This window comes from Ciconia boyciana, chromosome 2 (assembly GCF_034638445.1).
Source record: "Ciconia boyciana chromosome 2, ASM3463844v1, whole genome shotgun sequence".
NCBI classification, from domain to species: Eukaryota; Metazoa; Chordata; class Aves; order Ciconiiformes; family Ciconiidae; genus Ciconia; species Ciconia boyciana.
The window spans coordinates 133,189,398-133,202,974 of record NC_132935.1 but is presented as its reverse complement, the minus strand read 5'-3'; positions in this window follow the sequence as shown (position 1 = coordinate 133,202,974).

Below are 13,577 nucleotides of genomic sequence, written 5' to 3'. Positions count from 1 at the left end.
GTCGCACTCAAAGAGTTGCAGTCAATGGCTCCATGTCCAAGTGGAGACCAGTAATGAGCGGCGTTCCTCAGGGGTTGGTGTTGGGACTGGGGCTGTTTAACATCTTTGTCAGCAACATGGACAGTGGAATTGAGTGCACCCTCAGCAAGTTTGCCAATGACACCAAACTCTAGAGAGAAGGAATCCCATCCAGAGGGACCTTGACAGGCTTGAGAGGGGGGGCCCGTGCAAACCTCAAGAAGTTCAACAAGGCCAAGTGCAAGGTCCTGCACATGGGTCGGGGCAATCCCAAGCACAAATACAGGCTGGACAGAGAATAGATTGAGACCAGCCCTGAGGAGAAGGACTTGCGGGTGTTGGTTTATGAGAAGCTCAACATGATCCGGCAATGTGCGCTTGCAGCCCAGAAAGCCAACTGTATCCTGGGCTGCATCAAAAGAAGTGTGACCAGCAGGTTGAGGGAGGTGATTCTCCCCCTCTACTCCACTCTTGTGAGACCCCACCTGGAGTACTGCGTCCAGCTCTGGGGCCCCCAACATAAGAAGGACATAGACCTGTTGGAGTGAGTGCAGAGGAGGGCCACAAAGATGATCAGAGGGCTGGAGCACCTCTCCTATGAAGACAGGCTGAGACAGTTGGGGTTGTTCAGCCCGGAGAAGAGAAGGCTCCAGGGAGACCTTATAGCAGCCTTCCAGTACCTGAAGGGGGCCTACAAGAAAGCTGGAGAGGGACTTTTTGCAAGGGCATGTAGTGATAGGACAAGGGGTAATGGCTTTAAACTGAAAGAGGGTAGATTTAGATTAGATGTAAGGAAGAAATTCTTCCCTATGAGGGTGGTGAGGCACTGGAACAGGTTGCCCAGAGAAGCTGTGGATGCCCCATCCCTGCAAGTGTTCAAGGCCAGGTTGGATGGGGCTTTGAGCAACCTGGTCGAGTAGAAGGTGTTCCTGCCCATGGCAGGGGGGGTTGGAACGAGATGATCTTTAAGGTCTCTTCCAACCCAAACCATTCTATGATTCTATGATTATTTCCTTTTATATATTTTATACAGAACACACAGAGGGACAAGGGAAAAGACACATACTAGTGTTTCTGACATTTTTCCTTGTAAAAGTCCCATTTAGGAACAAAGCATTTCAACATGCTGGCATTTCTGTGTAAGAATAGTTCATGTTCCCACCCAGCCCCGTATAGATGGCGAGTGTTTTTCAGATTGCAAGGTCATGATTAGGTCTGGCAAGCGAAATACAAAACATTAGAAAAACACAGCGCTGCTCAGCAGCAACACCCTTTTTCCTGGCCAGGCCAGTGCAAAGAAACTGCAAGTATGGAATCAATGTCTTGACACTGTAACTATAAAATACCTTTAATTAGTGGGATCGGTTCCCTTCCTCCAGAGCCAGGTTTGCACTACAGTCGGAAACTGCCGTTTGTTCTCACTCACCTCAGGGAAACTGAGTTTCTGTTAACCCAGAGGGAAAGCGAAAATTTTGATAAACACTGCTAGAAGACTCTATATTATCTGAAAGCATGCAGACCATTGTGTGACAAGAAGAAATAAATTCCTTTTACTTCAGGCTGTAACACTGTGACGTCTGTGTAGGCTCTCCGTGACATTAGTGCTATCGTGTCTTGCTCTTGTTTTTAACCTCTTCACCCGGGATATTCCATTTCCCTCCTTCACAGGAATCATAAATAGTAGTTGTTCCTGATGCAGAAGGACCCTTTATTTCTTTGTTTTCTGTCACTGCAGTTTCCAAGTAAGCCTGCAAACAACTAGAAGGGGGCAGCCACCACTAACCCAAGAACAGCTATCAGGAAGAGCTTATACTCGTGTAATCCTGTGAAAGATACGTACATTGCAAAATACCATCTGAGTAAAATGGAAAAGGCGGAATGATATTTTTGTTTCCGCCTGACAAAGCAGAGTCATACCATAACTACACAAAGACAAACGCAGGAAGTGGGATGTATGAACACTTACATTTTCAGCTCAAATACCAACATTTCTGGGCGTGCTGCCCTAAACAGTCTGGTGTTTGAGTAGCTACCAGGCTCTTGGGTAGATTTCTGTACTTTCAGAAATGAAAATGCTTCTCAGAGATGACATTCATCTTTTGGAGCAGAGAGCCCCAGAACGATACCCATCAAGCCCCTGCTTTTCTGCTTGTGGCTTCCTACGAGGGCCAAGGCAAGGGGGAGCAACCCAAGGCCAACAGCAGCCAAATTAGAGAGGGCTCTTATGCCACAGAGGGCGTACGAGTGACGCTTTCTGAGCAGCCACCATATGACAAAGAAAAGCTCCAGAGATGCTCCAAAATCAAAGCCACAGCACCAAAAACGTAGGACCAAGCAGAGCAAGCCACTGCAGAAAGCTCAGAGCTCACATGTTGAAAGCTCTGGTTCCACGAGGTATCTCAGTGCTGGCCTGAAAAAAATTTGAAAGCCATTGATTTTCAAGTAATAATCTGCATGCAAAGGATGCTTATTTATGAAACTACATACCCAAAAAGGAAGGGCAAGGTAGGTGCAATAAAAACACACCATCTAAGATGAAGGGACGACATCTAAGACAACATTCTGCTCTCAGGGCATCACCACCGCCACTTTTACTGAACTCAGAAGTCAAGATGTTTGCTGATGGAAAACAGAACATCCACCTTCATTTCAGGTAAGTGGAAATATTGTGAAAGGATACTGGAGCCTCCCATTAAGTGATGTAAACCGTGAGAGAAGAAAGTAATACCATATCTGAACTATGCTGTGCCGATTCGGCTAAGTTAATGAAACGTGTTTTTCCTGCCTTACACTGCACGTGCTGCGATGTCTTCAGTGAGATTCTGATCTACTGAAGTTGGATCCATGTTGTGCTGTCCTTTTGGAGCAAACCTTTCTGGCTGCAGCTATCATGAGGAGAATGTGGCATCAAGGGCTCTGGTCTAAATGGGCAAAAGCATTAATTATCCTTTAAATTTCCATCCATGCTTTTGAGTTCTCAGTGTAAGCTAGTGCAAACATTTAGACAGCTACCTAAGTCCCTGTTTTCCAGACACAGGTGGAAGTGAATGTTTAAGTGGTGTGCTTTCTCCTCTAGTTCAAGGTAGCTGAGTGTTTTCTCACCTTGAAATAGACAAATGTTGTAAAGACTCTACTCCCCTTTTCAACAAAATACCTTATGGTGCTCACCAGTTTTTATTCTAGTTAATAGGGAATAAAAATTATTAAAGACACTGGCTACAGTATTCTCAGTCTAATAAACTAGACCAGTAACAGTTTTCCTGGCACCACAAAACATCACATTTTTGCGTGATGTCCAATATTGAGCTATCTGAAGCAGAACGGAAGACATGATTGATCTGTGTTGGAAAGTGCCTCCTTTTCACAATGAGCCTAGCTAGCTTCATTAAGCCTACTTCTCCACCACGCCATATTGCCCTTCATGCCAAATACATACTGTTACATTCTGGTTTACCCTCACAGATGAAAAGTGCATACACAGAGGAAAGTTAGAGGAATGTCTGGCAATATAGTCTAGTCTATATTCCTTATTGTCCTTTTTAAATATTCCAGTAACTACACCATTATCTCCAGTTCCCACTGGCTGCAGGTTGCAGCTCTGGGTTCTTATCGCCCCAAGCAACTGGCCTCTCACGTTTAAGGCTTTGTCTTTATTCCCACACTCATTTGCCATGTCTGCACCTACACAGACCAGTTCTGTGGCCTGAAAATCCACCAGGAGAGGTGTGGTAGAGGAACGATTTCTATGGGACACTGATTTGAAACCCATACCTAGTTTCTAAGCAGTATTTTAAATCAGGCACCAGTATCTTATCAAATAGAAAACAAACATTTGAGAAAAGCAGCCCTTTAGACAACTCTGCACTTTTTAGAGGGCAACCAAAGCTGCTATAGATTAAAAGTAGCCAGTTTCCAGATAACTGGAGACATTAAATCAGTCTGGGACAGCTCTGCTTAGCTTCAAGAACTCTACAGAAGAATTCCACTTGGCAACAGCTCTTTTCTTGGTAATTCTGTGCTTGCTCCTAGGGGATATTTCTGCCACTTCATCTATTGTCTTTTATATTTAAGTCTATTTACAGTACACAGCAATAGTAAAAAAAAAAAAATTCACACACCAATACAACATACTAAATATATGTTAGATTCTGGTAGGATATTCCTACACTTCAAATGAAGGTTAGTTTTATGCAACACTGAAACCAATCAGACTTCTGTAAGGCATTTAGCACAGGGGTATAGCAGCTTTCAGCTCCACCAGTGCAGTGATCAATAACACGACACATTACTGTTATGCTAGAGCAAGTGACATATGGCCATGCAGCTGCACATTATAATTAACCACTGATTTACAACAGAAAGAGGATAGACTGTTACATTCAATTAACTCACCTTCCTTTCAGCTGACAGGCAGCTGAGTGCTGAACACTTAATATACTTTTTGCAAATTTCCTTCTCCACAAGCATTATAATTGCTGTAATTAGCACAGATCAGCTATGACAGCAAAACTCTCATTTCATCTATACAATGCAGTAGCTTATAAAAAGTTAGGATTTATCAGTTTTATTAAGTAGCTAACCAGCATTTCTCTTTAATCATACATTCTCATATACTTCCATGTAGTTTTTTTCAGATAATTTCATCATCTTCTCTATAACTCTACAGAAAAAGAAATTTTTCCCAGGAAATATGAATTGGGATGAGCTCAGCTGATGATAGTCACATGCATACCTAAGAGGTACAGCGATATGTGAAGTGATACAGGTGCTCCATGTTTGCTGTTGAATGAGAGTGGGTAGTTGCTGTCATGCTGTTTCTAAGAGCATTTGTTGTATATTAGTCCATAGGAAAAAGGCTGTCTGAGCACCCTGAACCTCCTTTTTGACTTTCTTCTGTTTTCCATATGACAGCCTGCTGTCATAGGTGCTCAGCGTTTTATTTGACTTTGTCATTTTGATTTGCCTGTCAGAATAGTGTAGAGGTTAGAAGAGGTGACTGGCAAGGCTAGGGGAGTTTACTCTAGATAGTAACTTGCCCACTGAGTAGATATTGAGAGATTTGAGCAAATGTGGTCAAGTCTCTAACACTATGGGACATCTTCCTTCTGACTGCTAGGGGGACGCACAGGGTGACTTCAGGACTGTATCCCTGCTGTGCTTCACATCGTCTGTCCAGGTAATGAAAGCTGCAAAGAAAAAGTTTAATGCAAGTATTTCCATAGAGCACAGCACAACCAACCACATGGAGGTTTCTATTACATTTGCTTGAAGCCTCAAGGAAATGTAATTTGCTGTGATAACTAAAAGCTTAAAGATCAGCCACTGACCTTGTGAGTCACTGGGTTGTTCTTCTTAGCATAGGGAATGCATAGGGAGCGAATAGGGATTCAGACCACGTACCGTGGCATCTAAGTGAACCTGTGGGGGTTACCCTGGTGTCTGCGGTGAGAACAATGAACAGCTCTGGCTGTGCACAACCCAGGACGCCCAGCCTTTCATTGTCAATTCAGAGAAGCAGCTGTGACTGTAGAAACGTACCCTCACTGTACATTCTGCTTTAGCCTCTGGATGTGCATCGCTATGTCCTTGTACTGACTGGCCATGGGGTGGCAATGTCAATCTTCTTCAAAACATTTTCTTACACTTGCTGGTCTCAGCCCCCGTTCCTGCTCCTCTCCCTTTGCGCTTTTTCCCTTTTTCTGTTTTTATAGTTAAGGAATCTGTACATGTATTTTAATTTCTTTTGCAAAAGTTAAACTTCGTTTTGTCTTCTGGTAACTCAGTCCATCACAAAGACTTTCTGATCCCACTAGACTGTATGCTTCCTTCTGCTCCCCCTTCATTCAGTTCCTTACAGGTGCTCAAGTACACTTTTAAAGGGAATTATATTTCAATGCCAGCTTTCCATACAAGATTTCTCCCCTTCTTAAGGTGCAAATGCTAGAGACTCTGTCCTTCGACTAAAGTTTCTTCGAGCTTTTGGGTTTTTTTGCTTTCTCTCAGGCCAATAAACTTCACTGTCCAGCCATCTTCATTTCTCAAAGTTCACCCTTTTGAAATAAAAAGTCCTTTCATCCAAGGTCTATTTTTTATTGTTTGTCTAAAACAACAACAAAGTTATTTTATATAACTCTCTCTTACTTCACTGTAAGTCTTACACAGTGGTACAATGAAGTCTTGTGTAGAAGCACCAGAGCCCCAGCTGAGCAGGGCAGTTTATGCACCAGAAGGGAGCTCTCACCAGCCGAGTTCCCACCTAGGGCTGACTTACTTCTTTTCCCAGTTCCAGGAATCCATTGCCCAGCAGTATGTAACATAAAGATGCTCAAAGCCTGAAGCAGCACACCCTGTTCTTGGTTCAGGAACATTTTGTTGAACAAGCACGTCAGTTATGACTTCCAGAAGCAATAAGGACCTGTGATTGTTGATGGAATTTGTCCTCCAATCTATAGCAAGAAAATTTAAGTCTCTCATAATAGACAGTTTCAGTTAACATTCCTCTGTGAAGATTACAAATGTCTCCCCAAAGGATTATAGCAGACCTGTAACGCTATCCCACTAAAATGTTTTTACTACTCTTTTCCCAAGAAATTTTAGCTCCAAGACCTTATGGTCATTTCCTATTTTTTTTAAATCTGCCACATTGTTCGTGTGTTGGACTAGTCCACCAACCTTAACTTTACCTGTGCCTTTTCTCAGTCCCGTGGATCTCTCCATGCTCATACTCCACCTACAAAAGCTATTCCAGTCTATTGTTTCTATAGTAAACATTTTCACATACTGCTGCACAAGTGGTCTCTGTTAGTCCTGTGATGCAAACTCATTGCATTATTAAAAAACCCCTTCTCAGTGGCATCACACTGGCCAAATCAGTGAGACAATCAGCAATTTTTTTTATTGGCATCTCTCGTAGAGTCAGATTTGCACCTTGTTCTTGCCCTGGGTGGACAGATCTGCTATGCCATGCCACCTGGACAGCTTTGTTCCTCCATCACACCAGACTTACTGTTTCCATGTACCTTGTGAACTGCAGGCTCCTCATTCTCCTCTTTGGTTGATATCTGCAAGCCATGAGATGGCCAACTTCCAACCCTCCATCCTAATCGGTGCCTCCTTCACACCTTGTAAGGTCAGATCTGACCAAAGGCTGTAGCCTTTGCACTCTCTCTTCCATAAACTCCCTCAGATATCCAGCTGACGGCTACTACATTCATAAGTCCTTTTAATTCCATTGTCTCCTCCAGTTTAAGGGCCACCTCTAGGAGGAAAAATTCTTCACACCCACTCATTGCCTCTCCTCCTTTTCTTTAACCCTCTGCCAGAAACAGTCCAGAAGTTCCCAACATTTTGGCTTCAGGTACCAGTCACGCATTTCTTGACACCAAAGCATGACAAGAAGATCATCAACACTTAAACCTACGTAGCAGAGTGCAGCCACCGGTACTGCCCACAAATGCTCTTCTAGTCCCATGTTAGGTTGTTTCAGCATTAGTTTCCTGTATTTGTTACTGCGGTAGTACCAGCGCTCAGGTTCCTCTCCAAGGAGACAGAGGCACCAGTTTTAGGCTGAGGGAGGGAAGGGGCAGAACACCATAGCACAAGCCCTGCCTGATAGGAAGATGCCTGCCCTTGCAGTCAGGTGGGAGCCATGGGAGAAGAGGTTTCCTCCAAAAGCTCTCCCCCCTCCAGTAAGCTCTCAGCTTTATGCCTCTCTCATTTTGTGCAGCTTCTTCATTCATTCAAAACTGTCTACAGAGACAGGCAGAGAGGAAGCGTACTAGACATTTTGAACTGCTTTTAAAGCTTCTGGTTTAGCCTCCCATTCACCTCTTTTCCCACAGCTCAGTACAAAGTGTGCTTTATATGACGTGTTCCTCCTTTCAAGCATGAAACAAAACTATCCCTCAGTACTTGTGCTGTACAGTGCCTGCTCTTATTAGAGTAGGAAGGAATAATTACAGGGATTATGAATGTGGTACTGAATGTCAAGGCATATTAAAGCTGTCCAATATCTCAAGATTGAATAAAGATTCTTCCAAGGCACTGCTTTTCTGCCTGAAATTACATTATGGCACCAAATACCTTATAAGTGGATCTAGCTAGTAACTAATTTTGTTGGCGTATTTAAGAAGTTACTCATCTCACCATTACCAGAATGCGTCAAAACTAGTCGTGCTTGCAAGCATCACAGAGTTTTTTATCCAATACTGCTTCTAAGGTAAAAAACACTGTCATTCATCAAGAATGGAGCACACGTATCGTGCTGCAGTATGTATCATGCATGCCAAGCTTTACGAAAAAGATGGATCATACAGTGTGGGATCTTGGAGAAATCTATTGCTCAGTAATTTCTCCTTCAAGTTATTTGTCCATAAGCATATTTTATTTTGGGTAACGATGCCAAAGCAGTGAACTACTGCATTCAGAAGCTGGATTGCAGTGTTTCAGGAGATTGGCAGCTGAAGCACTGCTTGGGCTCAATGCAGTGTCCAGTCCGAGACTTCTGAAATTGCCTCCCCAGCTGGCCATTTGGGAGGTGCATCCAGCCTCCTGCTATTCCAGACCATAGAGGTCCACCCACACAAAGGCTGAGCATTGGAAAAGCCCTCCAGCTGGCGATTGCGCTGGCCTCTGTCCTCACTCCTACGGCCACACGTGGAACGGACTGCCGCACAAACGCCTCGGTACAAGGCTGGCAGCGTTATAACACATCTGGTGTGGATCGAGAAGCCTATCTTGGGCAAAGACTGAAGAAGTGATGAAAATCTCTCCTTGGCCTGAGCTGGGGAAGACTTGAACACCTGAAACACATTCAGGTTCATGCTAGATTCAAGGGCAATGCTTTTGTAGGAAAAAGTAAGTTCTTATGGATAACCAAAGAAGCTTAAAGTTATGAATTTGATGCAGTATGGAAGGCAGTTGAGAAGCTCCTTCCCTGGCTGAACAGTTAGGAACCAAGCCTCAGATTTGTCGGAGGATTCAGCTAGAGCTGAACAGGTATCATTCAGTTGTAAGGAAGCTTTAACAGCCTTGCTGCTATTCTACCTTTAAATTCAAAAGCTGATAAAGCTATTACATGCTTTTAAGTGGGATCCTGAAGCAAGAATGGCAGAAACAGGAATGCTAGAGAGAGATTTGTGCTCCAGTTCTTTCCGTCTTCCCTGTTTTAGGCATTTAGAAATGCAACTACTTCATGATTACTCAAATAATTGGAACAGATGCAGTTTGAATCTTAACCCCCAGCCCCTGTCCACATTATTTCAAGCTGATCTTTACATCCTGGCCAGCAGAACTACTAAACCAGATCTATTCTTCCTAGACACCTGCCTGCTTGTAAGGCCTTTAGTAAAAATAGGACAGCTGCTGGCATTCGGAGCTATGCTGAAGTGACTGATGCTTTGCTAAAGCTTATTTTGGCTTTATGCAGGAAGAAGGGGGATGTATGGATTCAGTTCAGTAGGAAGCAGTAACGAGGCAGCAATGCTAAGCCGGTTGTTCAGGATGAGAAGGAAGTGAGAGGTGGGATGAACACTTTTCGGGTGTCAGAGGCAATCTCCCTAGCTCAGGATGTGCTGAGTGAGTTTGACAGTGCCTATATCTTTCTCCAGTCAATACAGGGAGAGCTGAAATTAGTAGCTTAGCTAAATAGCAGTTGGACTGGTTTTCTTTAATGGCTGAAATGAGGAATATAAATCCCAATGAACTAACAAGTAAACAATCTTCTGGGGAATATCAATACTGTTACCTTCCAAAGTCTTTCCATTTTGTGATTTATTATAGCAGATTTCTCAAACACCAACATTTTAGGGGCAAGACAGTCTGCTGAAAGCTGACATTTGGTATGACAGTTGGCTCGCACTTGATTCCAAAATGTTATTGTATATAATGTTATCCCAATTCAGTTATTCAATCCAAATTATTAGCAAAGTCTGAACTGCAGGTTATTAACAATAATGAAACCACAATGCATTTTAACAACAAAAAATCAAAAGAAAAAATATTAATATTGTTATTTTTTTATAACATATGTAAGGAATAAGTGCAAGATCCTTTACCATTTATATTTAAATCAATTTACTCTGGGCAGATAATACCAGGGAAATATAGATAATATAGATAAAACCAGGATAATACCAAGGAAAATACACCAGTGACAGTAGAACTTCTTAGTGCCTAGCTGCATTTATTTTAGACGGTATCATAGGTCACTGACATCAGTGCTGGTCCAAGTCTTTGCCAGCTTCAGTAGTCTCCCCAACAGTTCTACAACCTCCATACCTTGACTAGCTGAAGAGGAAACCAGATATATGTGTATATATGTATAAATGTATATACACATATGTATACAACATGTTTTTATATGTATGTTTTAAATTAGTCACTGTTCTGTTCCTACTTTAAGAGGAATCAAAGATTATATTCAAAGTAACTTTTCAGAGAGAGCACTGAATGTTTATCCATTATTTTGGTTCACTATTTGTATTGCAGAAACATCAGAAAAATCATATCCACACTGAGGACTTCTTGTCTCAATACCTGACGCTCCTCTGTTTACTTTGTTGTATGCTGTGGAGGTAAAAGCTGGTATTTCTTCTCACCTCCTCTGAAACCTATCCTCTCACACTAGAAAAATCTACCATCATAGTCCAGACCAAGAAACTCTACACAGAGGACTGCCAGTATTAGTCAGCATTAATGATGAGAACAACAACTAGGTAGCTTATCAGAAGTATGGTGTGACTCAGACTAACTTCCACAAGTCTTTCCGCACCATTACATTTCAGCATTGTCCCAGCACATTTAGGGTAACAGATGATTAAACACAACCTCATTTTAGGAATCAAGTTAATGAAGCGAGCACCATGCAACATAAAGGCTTGTTTCACAAAGGTTTCTGGAGTCACAGTGACATTTTCCCACTATCCTGAATTAGCAGATACATTTATTAGCTGGCAGCTGTGGGTTGGGAGAAAACCCCCATACTGAAGTCATCTTTAATACAGAGCTAGATTAACATAAAACATGAAAAATAATTATTACAAGCTCAATGCAGGCAGCTAGCTGTAAAGTCTGTAGAAATAAATGTCATTTCTGTAACTGGTTACTAATTGCTTGTATTACCTCCAAACGTCCCTCTCAGTGTGAATTGTCCAGCAGGCTCTCGGGTACTCCCATCCTCCACTAAGGGCTGTATTTTGGGGTACCATTACTTTATTTTGTACTCCCCTGCCACATTTTGGGAAGAGAGAAGATCCAAATTCACATTTTCTTTCACAAATCAATAACAACTCCGACCTGAAACCACGTAAGAGCCCATTCGAAGCACTGCCTTTCACCCACTGTAACTGAAATAGCAACTCTTACACACTTACAGGACAATCACAGCATCAAGTCTAATCCGTACCTTTTGGAAAATAGAATTTTTAGCTTGTTCAAGTGAAATGTTAGGAATCTGGGATTTCCTTTCTCACACATTTTTATGAAGGGAAATTGAGTTTTGCCCATTCAAAAGAACAGGTTAAAGACTGACATTTGAAAAAAAAATGAAAAAAGCACAGTGAGATCTCCCACTTCGGCCATCTACCACAGCTCTTCCACTCATACAGGTTTCTCTACAGCATTGCACCAGAGACTGGGGAAAGGAAAGAAACCTTGAACAAAATGCGGGATCACAACCCTGGACCTACAGAAGAACAGAACTTGCCTTGCACAGGGAATCTGCTTGGTAGATGCCCATGGGAGACCATCCCAGAGATAAGAAGGGCCCAGGAAAGCTGGCTGATGTTCAAGAATCATCTCCAGGCTCAAGAATGGTCCATCCCAACACACAGAAAATCAAGCAGATGCAGCAGGAGGCCTGGATGCATGAACAAGGCGCTCTCGACTAAAAACTTAGACATGAAAAAGAAGCATACAAGAGGTGGAGGCAAGAGCAGAGGACCTAGGGGGATTATAGATGCACTATCCAAGCATGCACAGATGGGGTTTGGAAAGCCAAAGCCCAAATGAAGTGGAATCTGGCAAGGGAGGTGACGGGCAACAAGAAAAGCTTCAGCAGAGATGTCACCGTTTTTGTGTTTTAACCCAGCAGGCAGCTAAACACCACATAGCTGTTCGCTCACTCTCCCCCCTCAGTGGGATGGGGGAGAGAATTGGGGGGGGGGGGGGGGGGGGGAAGTAAAATTCATGGGTTGAGATAAAGACAGTTTAATAGGGTGGAAAAGGAAGGGAAAATAATAATAATCATGATAAAATAATATACAAAATAAGTGATGTACAATGCAATTTCTCACCACTCACTGACCGACACCCAGCCAGTCCCCGAGCAGCGATCCCTGCCCCTGGCCAACTCCCCCCAGTTTATATACTGAGCATGACGCCATATGGTATGGAATAGCCCTTTGGCCAGTTTGGCTGTGCCCCCTCCCAGCTTCTTGTGCACCTGGCAGAGCATGGGAAGCTGAAAAGCCCTTGACCAGTGCAAACATTACTTAGCAACAACTAAAACATCAGTGTGTTAACATTATTCTCATACTAAATCCAAAACACAGCACTATACCAGCTACGAGGAAGAAAATTAACTCTATCCCAGCTGAAACCAGGAAAATCAGCAACAGGAAGACTAGGGAAAAACAAGGCTCCACAGCTGAGTGGGGCAGAGGACCTGCTGACAGGAGATATGGAAAAGGCCGAGGTACTCACTGCCACCTTTGCTCCTGTTGTTACCAGCAAGAGCAGCCCTCAGGAAACCCAGGCCTCTGAGCACAGAAAATGGCCTCAACTGCCAGGCTCAGAGGGACGTGACCAGTGGCACAAAGCCCAGCTGCAGACCTGGCCTTACTGGCGTACACCAGGGGCCCAACACCCAGGCCAGGACGGTTTAACCTCTTCATTAATGAAGGTGGCTGATGGGACAGAGCTCACCCTCAGCATGTTTGCAGGTAACACAAAACCGGGGGGAGAAGTCGATACCCCAGAGGGGTGTGCTGCTGGGATTCACAGGGACATCAACAGGCAGGAGACGTGAGCCAACACATGAAACTCAGGAAGTTTAAAGGGCAACAACGCCAAGTCCTGCCCTGGGGACAAACCACCCCAGGCACCAGCACACACAGGGGCCAGACAGCTGGAAAGCAGCTTTGCAGAAAAAGCCCCGGGGGGCTTCATGAACAAGGGGAACGTGAGCCAGCCACACACGCCCTTGCAGCAAAGACGGCCCACAGCCCCCAGATTGCCAGCAGGTCACAGAAACACAGTGAAGATTGCTGGATAGAAGATCTAATAATAAAGACACATTGCAGATAACTGCATATCAAACCACAGTTATATTAAGACCATCAAAACTACCAAGTTGCCCGAGTAGTGCCACATTACTGACAGGACAGTCATCTCCTTCTGCCATCAACCAGTTTACAACTCATCTGCTTGAACTCACCTTTCACCTGCCAGTCAGTGTTTCTCAGCCAAGTGTCTTACCTGACAAGGCTGCATTTGCAGAGCCTACGCTCTGTAAAATGGGTATTCAGCATATTTTAAGTAACATGGTCAACCTTTCTGTG